Raw genomic sequence first — 12,968 nt, forward strand, 5'->3', positions numbered from 1 at the left:
TTTTATTTCAACACGTGGATCCTTCAAGCCTTTAGTTTCTTTAATTTGAGTTGATATTTAGTACCGAAAGGAAAACAAATTTGTTCCCTATATTATTACTCACCCCGATCTATACATATAAGAGAATTTTTTAGGAATAGTCTATTCTTGTTTATAAGAAATACTTATATATACTCTGCATGAAATTTTTAGTATCATTTTTTCACTTTCACCCCGATTATTAATAAGTCTTAGTACATTAATTATCCACCCCTTCTGTTCATAAATAAGAATTTAAAAAAAAAAAAAAGAAGTTACATTTTGTACCAATTTTCATTTATATAATTTGTTTATTTGCATCTTATCACATGGGTTTTTTTTTCCAAAAAAAGTAATGATAGACTTTTTTCTAATTAGTTTTAGACACAAATAATGTCAGAATTATTTTCCACTCGTACCTCCGATATCATATGAACAATTTATTTTTCTTTTTCTTTTTTTGTTTTTTGCCAACTATATGAACAATTTCAGTGAAGCTTCTCCAAAACTCACCAAAGTTGAACAATTGGAATGGAATTTATTTATATATATATATATAATTTAGTAACCTTTTTTTTTTTTAAAAGAATGCTTATCTAGTAGAGTGTAGTACTGTAGCCATAGTGTTACCCTTTTTGTTTTTGAAAAGTTAAGTTTTCAGGATCAACTTTTACACAGCATTTCCAATGGGTCCAGGAGATTTTATGGAGATCATAGTTGACTACAGTCAAACAATTTGTAAAGATTGTCTTGAAGTTATCTTGAAGGACATCATCTCTTTTTAGTAATTTTTTTTATTTAGATATAGTGGTAAAAAATCTAAGTGTTTAGGGGACAAGGGTTAACAATTTTTACGAATTAAGCATAAGATTCAAACTCGAGACTCAAACCGAGGGACTGGTTTCACTGCACTTCAAGAATGATGAGTACCAGAATCTATACTGTCTGTATTTATATTTTTTTAATTTTTTAAAAAATATTTTAAATGTGCAATAAATTTAAAAAATAGTTTAATTATCAGTTTTTTTTTAAATTTTTATATTTAAAAATGATTAATTGAGAATTTTAAATATAAATCATTAAAATCATATTTCAATCACGTAAATATCACCGCATCGATGAGTACTATGATGCTATTTATTAGTACAAGTATCGAGATTTGGTTAAAAGGTAATAAATGTATAAAAATATATTTTATTAATATTTTTTACTTATGGAGAAAAAGAATGGATAAGACAAAGGAAATGAATAGAAAAAAAGGCATGTGATTGATGATTAATGCAGTAATATTCCAGATCATCATTTGGGGATGAATAAATTGGTGAAGGTACAAATTTGTTCTAAAAAATTTTATTTAGGAGTATTGGGTATCCAAAAGTTTTTTAGGTGTAAATTTGTCCTCAAAAATTTAAATCCGCAGTAGCATTTCCCCTTATTGTTAAAAAACTAACCCTGATTGTTAAAATAGTAATATTAACCATTAACTTTTTTAATAATGAGGGACAATATTGTTACAATTTTAAATTTTTAAGGCAAATATATACAAAAAAAACTTTCATATGCCCAGCGCTTTTAATTAAAAACTTCTGAGATAAATTTGCACATTAACTTATTTTATAAATAAAACCATACCTACTCAAAAACTGCATATTATAATACGATTTATAAAGTTTCATGCAAAATATATGATCTTACCGGCTCACATCTACAAAATAGAACAGGTCAAATGTAACAAGAAAATGAAATGGAAGGAAGGAGCCAAGAACAGAGACACTGAAACGAGTGGTCCTTTTCTCTGTCTGAGTCCAAATGCTAAACCTTACACACACACACACACACACACATCAAAACGCAATATATAATGTAAAATTAAAAATGTTTAATTTTTTTTCCCTTAATTGGCCAACCAATAACGTGAAATTGTCTTTAACTGGTCTGAACCAACAAAGGACGTGAATTCCAAAGCATATATTCTCCTCTGCCCATTGTGTCGACACCATGGCTTCATTTCTCCTTCACCTTAACGCCATTTATATTTCCATTAACTTGGGTATCTCTTTCTTTTATATATTCTAGAAATCAAATGTTTGGCGAGTTAGGTCTTCTTAAGAGTCAGGTCAGAGTAGTTCACTAACATCCTTGTTATAAGTCTCTTTTAGATTTCAATCATTTCATCAAGATCAAAATTAAAGAAGTTAACTCTTTAAAATCTATCTTTATTTTTATTTTTAAAAAAAATCAACTTTGTCCTGTTAAATAAAGAAAAAGGCGTAGCATTCAAGAAGCCACAAACAAATAGTAAGTGAGATGATATTAATATAAATAATCAAACAGGGATAAAATAAAAAATTAACCCAAAAAAAAAAAGAATTGGGGACAACTTCTAACTTTCTAAGTATATATCTCTTATAAATAAGAAAAAGTTATATTCGAAAATGGCCTCTTATAAAACGAAACAAAGAGAGCAAGAACCTAAAAAAGTTGATTAAAACTGGTTGTTCTTATTAAAGAGGAGGGAGAGTGAATGAGTAGGAAAAAAGGTGTGTGAGAGGTAATTAATACAGTGATATACCAACCCAGTCATTATTATAAGTCTCTTGTAGAAGAAATCTTTTTATCCTAAACATAAGTCTACTTAGAGGATTATTAATAACCGTTTTCTAATTCTGCCCCTATTTAATTCTCATTTGAAAAAGAGAAAGAAGAGAGAAAACCAAGAATAATTTGTAGATATAGAGAGAGAAAATTTTAATAGGACAAATTTGAAAAAAACATCAATTTAAAATATGTTTAATGACTTAATTGTCATTCCTTAATACATGAGTATTAGTTGAAAGAAACATAATAAATGAGGGGCAAAATGAAAAACATCTAGTTAAAATTTTAGAAACCCTTTTAAGTGTATGTATCTTATAAATAGGATCCTACCTATGTTGGAAAATGTATCAAAAAAATTGAAAACTGTTAATTAATAGTCCTTTAAATGACTTCAATTATGAACTATGAATTTATTCTAGAACACGCCCTCTAATAAGCACAAAAAAAGTACCATATCTTAGCTTATAGCTAAAAATACATATGGAAATATGCAAAAAGATTATCCATTAACATGACATTTACATTAATATGAATTTGCATATTTAAATGGTTCACAAATTGCTTCTTGGCGTGTAGAAATCAAATAAGTGCATTGGTGGGGAGAAAGCCACCTAAAATTCAAAATTGGGATTAAACAAAAATTATTTTTGTTCGTGAAATTAAATGTTAAACAAGTGAGTAATTAAAGAGATCGGAGCCAAACCTCAAAGAATCGATAGAAAGTGCGGAGTGAGATACCATACATATAGGACAGAAGTTGGGACAAAAGTTGTAGAGATTTACAAAGTCTCCATAGGGATATAATTTTTTTTTTTTTTTTTTTCCCTAATAAAAACTTGACACTATGTGTGGACATAAAATGTTAAATTATATATATTTGATAAAAGGATAACTAAAATTTTAAATTATACAGGGAAATAAACAAATCTCATGCATATCTCATGATACAAGAGAGAATCTGATTCTTCCTTGCATTCCTTTTCACGTGTAGCAAGGTTTGAGGTTTGATAATAAAAAAGAATTAAAAGGATTAGGAATAAAAAGGAAAAGACAATAAGGATAAAGGTTTTGAGCCCGTCTTTTTTTGTTTGAAAAACAGTGAAAAAGTAATTTACATTATCTTCTTAATTATGGTAATGAAAGCATTTAAGTCAATTTTAACAGGGATGTTTATCATAAGCAGTATAATTATACCTTTTATATTATAACATGATTAATTAAATAATTTAATTTTTAAATAGAGATGTATCATGAAAGAATATAAATTAAACAATAAAAGAATACATGATAAAAAACTTTTAAGAAATATTTAACATTTTTTTAGATTCAAAAATATATTTTTATAAATATATGAAGAAAACTTATGCACCTAAACTTATATAATTAAAATAATTTAACCTGAATTAGGACGTGTGTGCGTGCCTCTCTGTGTGTGTGAAATCAAGATAAGCTTTACTATTGCCGGCCCAAAAAAAAAAAAAGATCAGTTTCACTATTTGTGTCTGATATATAAGTTCATAGTTAGCGTTCAAGCCATTTGTAATTTAGATATGTTTAGACCTGCCTATTTATTAAAAAACAGAAAACAAAACGTATGAGAGGACTGTATGGTCTAAAAAAATGGATTTTTCAAATTTCTCTTTTAAATTATTTTTACTAAAAAAATTTTTAACAATTTGTACTTAAGAGTTTACTCTCACTATGTATTTTTCATTTTTAAAAATTAAAAAATGTATTATAAATCAATAGTATTTAATTTTATAAATTAGGAGAAAACATAGATTTCTAGACACAAATACTTAAAGAGCTATATTTTGTTATATATGAAATTCTTAAGAGTACCCATAGTTTCTGTGTATGAAAATGTATGACGTTCTTATGATGGTCAATAAAATTTTGAAATAGGGAGTGCTTACAATTTTTTTTTAAAACACTTGTTTTGATTCAAGTAAAGAAGTATATTAAGTACAGGGTAAAGTAGCACTTACAATCTCCAATCTTATTTTTCTGAGTACATTTAACAAGTCGATTTTAATTTTAGGTGCACTTAGTTTGCTAATTATTTCATTGATGCAATTTTACCCATGACGCTTTAAATTGGATGCAATGTCATCCTTTTTTAAATTTAAAATCACCTTTTTTTTCCATTTAACAATTAAAATTAATAATTTTTATTCACACCAGAAAACAAAAAAAAATTGAGATTGCACTAAATTTAATAGATTATAGGTAAAATTATACTGCTGTATTAAGATTGGGGGGTCATATGAGGAATAAGATCATGAAACCATGTGCACTTTTATTCTTATTTTTTCTTTGTTGAGCTCGCTGCCGACAATAATGACCAATCCCTTTATATCATAGACTTTTTGAAAGACTTTTAGTGCTGACTACAAGAACCTATTCATTCACCCCACCAAAGATTGAATCCTTGACTATCAATTTAAGTACTTAAAAATATTTTAAATACCATTTTCAATTTATCATTTTTTATTTAGTGTGTACTTCCCTTTTTTTTTTACATATATTTTGAACTTGAATTCATTTCTGTTGGACGGAAGCCGTATACCCCCATTCTATTCAAAAAAATGGCTCAGATTTTGAAATTAAAAACCTTCTCAATAGAGTGATTTAACTTATATAATTTTAGGAGAATTACTGTGAGATCATAGAAAAAGAAAATATTTACTAAAAAATTTCTAATGACAAATAAGTAATTAAAACTTGTAGTCATTTCTAAGCTGTTATGGGATTTTTTTTTATAAATATATTGTTATATTTTATTGCAATTCATGTAATTTTCATCGGGAAGGTGTACTTTTTATTATTTATTTTAAATATCACGGGACATTTATTCTAGATGAATCTATTTGAGCATCGGATTCTGAGTCCCTTTTTTTTTTCTCCCAATGACTTCGGAGCTGTCCATTGTTTTCTGACAAATGAATATAAATTAATACAAAATATTCGTATATCATTGTCTCGTGGACTATGATTTGGTCATAATCAACTCGGCCAACTTCTATGCACCGGCCCCAGCACAACACCACAACATTACCTTAAGATGACAACATCTTTGTTTACATTTTGCCAAGTTAGAAAAAATGGTACCTGTATTTTTTACAAATTTGTTTAACTAAATTATGTAGTTAAAATTAGTTTTAAATAATAAATATATACAAAAAATTAAATTTTTTTAAGTATGTTCTTATTTAATAAAAAAATATGAGAGAGAAATACTAGGAATAGGATAAAAGAAAAAAGAGGATGTGTAACATGAGAAAAAGATAAGAAAGAATGGAAAATTAATTAGGGACAGAATCAGTAAAAAGTGTATGCAATGTTTTTAGAAACTTGCAAGATACTCCCTCTAGACTCTATTTATTTATGAGCTTTAAATTTAGTAAAGTGTGTGGTCTATTTTATAAGTTTCAATTTAGGTTTGTCTTAATATTTAATGTATTTTTTTAATATTGTCTTTAATTATTTCTCTCTTATCACATTTTTCCACACACTCTTTTTCATCCTTTTTTCTCATTTATTATAAGAACATATTTGAAAATAAAAAATATATTTCTAACATACTTATTGTTTTAAACAATAATTATTCGTTATATGTGAATTAGTTATTTGAAACTTACAATAAGAATCAGAGGGAGTACTTTGTTTAAAAGTACAATACGCATTCTTATTATAAGTTAGAGATAGGAAATTTATTTTTAGTTATAAACATGACAACTTAATTCACTTAACCTCCCAAATTAATAACCATCTTTCTAAGTTATCTTTACCGAGTGTATATCTGTAAATGGGTTTCTAATGCAAATGATGATTAAATTAAGAGAATATTTTTAAAAAATTAACACATATTTTTACAAATAATTAATATAATTAATTTTTTTAAAGGAAAATTATATATATACTTTTAATTTTTTAACTTCACATAAGATTTTTTTGTCCCTTAATTTTCTTTTAGTCCTTTAACTTTGATAATGTTAATAAAAAATGCTAATATTAAAATTTAACATGTTGAAAAAACTATTTTCAAATACCAACATATTAAATTTAATTTTTAAAGTAACAGTGACTGTTAAAAAAAATCATTTCAGACCAAGCATTTTTGGATCAAAGGAAAAAAAAATACTTTTAAAAGTTAAACGATCAAACTGAATATTGTATAAAATTAAATGATCAACTGTGTGCTTCTGTTCTTTTTTAATGTTTATAAATTACTTATTGTAGTGGAGTTAGTAATTAGGTAACAAAATATCACAATAATAAAAGTTAGATGACCTTTACACCAAAAAAAAATAATACTCCTCCGGTCCTAATTATAAGACCCAATTGACTTATTCGAGGAGATTAAGAAAGTAAGTTAAGTTGATTATTTATAATAAATAAGTGTTGTCATTCCTAAAATATCTTTGCTAATTAAGTATATTGGCTAAAACTATCATTATTAGAAGGATTATCTTGGAAAAAAATACATAAATATAAGAGACAAAATGGATTGGGTCTTATAATTATGACCAAATAAAAAGTCAAATTGGGTCTTATAATAAGGACCGGAGGAGTAATAAATATCCAGCAAATTAAATATAACTTTTAGTTTGTAACTGAAATTTCCATGTACAACCATAACTTTTTTTTCCAAAAACTTTTTGAAGAGATATAAATAAAAAATTAGTAATTTTGATACGCCAAACTTAAAACCTGCTATAATTTTTTTTAATTGTTTGTATGGATACATGTCACCAGACCAAAATCCCTCCTCAGGCTAGTTAGATTTTTTTTTTTTTTTTAATCAGAGGGGTATATTATAATGACCCAAAACTACAAGCCAGCGTAAAAATTCACGTGGCTTAATTAATACTGGTTTAGCCAAGCACAATAGACTTTTAGGTCCCGTTACTTTCGCTCTTAATTATAAAAGCTAGTTGACTAATTTGAGGAGATTAAAGAAAAAAGTTAAGTTAGGTATTTGTCATAAATATGTGTTATCTTTTCTAAAATATCCTTACTAATCAAGTGTATTGGCTAGAATTACTATTGTTAGAAGAACTATCTTAGAAAAAAATACATAAATATTAGAGACAAAATAGACTGGGGTCTTATATTTAGAATCAAAATAAAAGTCAAACGAGATCCTATATTAAGGACCAGAGGTAGTATTAAAAATGAGGGATAGAGATTGAGATTGCAATTAAAAAAATTATTAAAATAATATTTAGCATGAGTAATTATTTATTACATAGGATTGGAAAAACTCATAGAGATAGGATTGGAGAATACTACTTCTCCCTATAGTATTTCCCAATCTCACATATATGGGTTTGACTAATCCCATAATAAACAATCTCTTATAATAAACATACTTTTAATAGATTTTTTCAATACCAATTCCAATCCCTATTCCTAATATTTAGTGCTTCTTACTAAATGGAATCTTAGGTTCTGTTTAATACGAATCATTAAAAATAAGGGATAAAGATGACTATTTAGCATGAAGGATTATTACTTCTTACTTAGATTGGATAATATTTTTTTTGGCCAATAGTCAATGTGAGTTGAAAAATAAGGTGATTTTCATTTTAGTGTATGTAGCCTTAGTGATAGTACTGTTTTACTTGGAAATTTGAACACACTATGCATGGTTTCCCGGAACAGCGGGTGGTCACCACAATTCATAGGTAATACCTCCAAATCTCCAATGTTCTTGTCCTCCCAAATAATGACATTTTCTCATCACCTTGGAATCTTGTCATCTTCCATATATAAAAGTGGCCCCAAACTTAGATTTTCCATGTGCCATACTACTCTTATCATCATAATCCATAAATTGTTATTTTAACAAAATAAAATGATATATACAAGTATTTTCCACGTACCCCGGACGGATTGGGCGTGTCGGTGTGTTCCTGTTCATTCATGTACAAGCCTAACCATATATATATTGAGGTTCATTATATTAGTAAATTTTACGACTTCTTTTTCTAATTAAAATTCTTTATTTTTAATAATTATATACATTTTTCACATCATCAGTGTACTTTATTTTCATAGTAAATATCATCATTTTAAATGTATCCATGCATTAATATTCAAAATGTTTAGGGGGTAATCAACCCCGTATCATTGCAAGTTTACAACTAATTATAATGGATTATGTGTATTTATAACGCAATTTAAATTAATTCATATATACGGTTTTTTTAATAAATATATTGCCATTAATTTAAAGCACACAAGATGTGAAGTAGCGACATTAAGCTTTGGCTTGGAAATAGAGAAATGAGCTAAAAATAAGGCAAAAGAATACTAAAAAAGAAAAATTTAAAAAATAATCCTCATCCGATCCTTAATGTAAGATCTAATTAATTAATTTGATTAGATTAAAGATATTAGTTAAATTGATTAATACGATATGATTTTCTTCTAAAACACCTTAAATATTTTTCTTAATTCCCTCATTTCTTCTCATACCTGACTATTATTGAGGTGAATATCAATAACGTTAATTGTAAAAAAAATTGATAAACATATAAAATATCGATTCAGAAAAAATACAAATTCAAGAATCTCAATTATAGATAAAACATTTAAATTTTAAATATAAATTTTAATTTGTAACTGAAATTTCTATGTACAACTATAACTTTTTTTCAAAAACATTTTAAAGAAATATAAATAATGTTAATTCCATCAAGACTTAAAAGTCACTCTTATTAAAATTAGTAATTAGCTAAAGTATATATTTGGTCTTTTAACTTTATGTAAGGTTTCAATTTGGTCTATTAACTTTAAAAAATATACTTTTGGCCATTGAATCCCAAAATTGTTAGTCTTAAATGATTATTTTTTGTAACAATCATAGTTGTTTTGAATATTAAACTTAATATTTTAATATTTAGTAATGTTTTACTAGTATTTAAGAGCTGAATATCATTATTTTTTGTTAATAGTTTTAAGGTCAGAGGATTAAAAATTTTCTTTTTAAAGTTAAGGGATTAAATCAAAACTTTGTGTAAAGTTAAAGGATTAAAAATAACCATAGTAGTTTTATCATGCCAAACTTAAAACGTACTATAATTGTTTGTGTGTATATGACGTAGCTAGAATTTGTATTTTTTTTTTAAATTAGACGAATATATTATAATGACTGAAAAATACAAGCCAGCACTTTGAACACATTATGATGCCATTGCCTAAAAGTTCATGTGGCTCAAGAAGTGTTTGGAAAACCATAAAAGTAGTTTTAAAAAACACTTTTCTGTAAATCGAGACAAACTTTTTGATATATTTGCTTTGTATGCCATAAAATTATTTTTAAAATTATGGTTTGGTTTCCATCCAAATACCTTCTTAATCAATACCGGTTTAGCCAAGAAAAATAAACTTTTAGACTCTGTTTGATAAGAAACATTAAGAATAAGAGGTCAAAATAACTATTTTTTATGAAAAATTACTTGTTATTTGAGATTGGATAACCCGTGCGGAGGGATTAGACAATTTTTTTAAGTCAATAGTCAATGTCAGTTGAAAAATAAGTGATTTTCGTTTAGAAATTTGAAGAATATGGAAAGGGAGAGGAGGGAGCAGAGGGAATTTGTGTCTCTGCATTATTTGCGCGAATAGGGTCACAACAATTCATAGATAATACCTCCAAATCTCCAATCTTCTTGTCCTCCAATTCATAGATAATGACATATTTCCTCATCACCCGGGAATCTTACCATCTTCCATATATAAAAGTGGCCCCAAACTTAGATTATGGATGTACGCCAAACTATTATTTATCATAATCCATAAATTGTTATTTTAACAAAAAATATATATATACAAGTATTTTCCACGTAGCCCTGACGTGTTGGGAGTGTCACGTGTGTTACTGTTCATTCACGACAAGCCTTACTGTCTCTCTCTATATAAATATATATTGAGGTTCGTTATATTAGCGCATTTTAGAGTTCTTTTTTTAATTAAAATTCTTTATTTTTATAATTATATACATTTTTCTCATCATCAGTGTATTTTATTTTCATAGTAAATATCATCATTTTAAGTGTATCCATGCATTAATATTCAAAATGTTTAGGGGGTAATCCACCATGCATCATTCCAAGTTTACAACTGATTATAATTGTAATGGATTATGTGTATTTATAACGCAATTTAAAATAATTCATATATATGGTTTTTTTTAATAAATATATTGCCATTAATTTAACGCACACAAGATGTGAACTAGTGACATTAAGCTTTGGTTTGGGAATAGAGAAAAATTAAATAAGCAAAAAATAAGGCAAAAGAATACTTAAGAGGAACTTTAAAAAATATCATTCCTTCTGTTCTTAATTTAATATTTAATTAACTAATTTGAGTAGATTTAAAATATTACTTAAATTGATTAATATGATATGTTTTTTCTAAAACATCGTAAGATCTTTTTTAATTCCCTCCTTCCTTCTCATACTTGATTATTGTTGGGGGGAATATCAACAAGGTTAATTTGAAAAAAAATTGATAAATATACGAAATAGGTCTTACATATAAGACCAACATCAATTCTCTAATCAGATCTTACATTAAGGTGCGGATCAAGGAATAAGAAATTTTACAATTTTTACTGGTTTTCCTATCATAATATTGGTTTTCTAATCATATTAAAAGCTATCAAAATTGTCAATAGTTAATTATTTCAACGACAACACCACCCACTACATTTAGATAAGATCTTAAATTCAAAATGACATTATCATATTTGGATGCGTGTGTGTTTAATTACATTAAATGAAAAAAAAAAATGCTATCAAGACAACAACAACATGCATGGTTTCTCACATTTCACATGCGCACATGCATGGACATTTTTGGACAGGGCTCCACATGGGTGTATAAATTCCAAATATGCCATATGATATGTCAATTATATAATATCAACTCCGTCAAACAACTATCAAAGTCATATAGTTTAAAATATTAGTTAAATTTAGTTAAAAGTAATAAATGTCTACAGACTACTAATGGCAAGAAATTTGAGCAAAAGGACCAATTATTGAAGTTTAGTGTAAATCCCAAAAACTGTAAGAGTTTCAAAATATCTTCAAGAATGTAAGCATTGATTATTGTTCTAATAAGGATCTTCAAAGTTTGGCCAATCCTATGTATAGTCGTGACGCATAATTTTCAAATAAATTGAGTTTTAAGAGATTTTCAGAAATATTTAATTGAGTTTTAAGAGATTTTAAAAAAAATCTACATTGATTATTCTATTACAGGTCTGCAATGAGCTATTAAGACTATTCAAGCAGGTTTAGTCCTTCCTACCAAATCTCTCCTTTTAATAATAGTCATAGATAGTTTTTCCGCTGATAATTGATCAGTGTAGGAAAAAATATTTTTTTTCCTCTTCATTTTCTATCATAGATTTGTCATCACATTCCCTCTTCCATTTACACTCTTTATACATAAAGGTGTTTTAAGAATATAAAAATATGCTAGAATTAATTAATAACCATCATCTATTATGTTTTATTATCATTCTGTCATGTATAATTATATTATCATATCTTAAAAAAAATGAGATAGTAAGATTCGATTAGATTAGATAAGATTTTAGGATTAATTTATTAGCTTATGATTTACTTATATAAAAGCTTATTTGCACTTTTTTTATTTAAGGATTAGGAACACTTTGAGACGCTTATTTTCATCAACTTTTAATCCTTCAGATTCTAACCAAAAAAATAGGTTACATTTTTTTTTTTTATCTACTACTGGGACCAAGGCTTTTGAGTAACTATTAGGGTGATAGAAGGAGGAGGGAGATTTTTTTTTTTTGGAGGGGGGGAACACGTGGAAAGCAGAAGGAGGAAGGTGGAAGACAAAAGATGGAGAAGAAGGGACACACGTCTTGTTGGGACAGAGATGATGAGTTGTAGTACGGTCGTGTGATTGCCACATGCTTTCACCCTTCTCCCATTCTCCTTGCTCTCTCTACCCTAAACATCTGTCGCTCCTCTTCAGTCTACGTGAAGATTCCAATTTCTAAACGGCGCCGAGCTATGGGTGTGCTTGAAAACGATGGCAGTGTTTGGGCACTTTTTCATAAATAATTTTTTTTTGACATATTTATTTTATACTATCTCCGGTCTTAATTGTAAGAGCCATTTGACTAATTTGAGGAGATTAAGGAAGTAAATTGAATTAGTTATTTGTCCTAAATAGTTGTTGTCTTTTTTGAAATATTCTTGCTAATCAAGTGTATTGACTAGAACTATCAATATTAGAAAGACTACTTTGAAAAAAAAATATATAAATATGAGAAACAAAGTGAATTGGAGTCTTATATT

The sequence above is a fragment of the Neltuma alba genome, unplaced genomic scaffold, assembly GCF_004799145.2.
Source record: "Neltuma alba isolate B1F8T4 unplaced genomic scaffold, ASM479914v2 tig00012557_pilon, whole genome shotgun sequence".
In the NCBI taxonomy this organism is placed as follows: Eukaryota; Viridiplantae; Streptophyta; class Magnoliopsida; order Fabales; family Fabaceae; genus Neltuma; species Neltuma alba.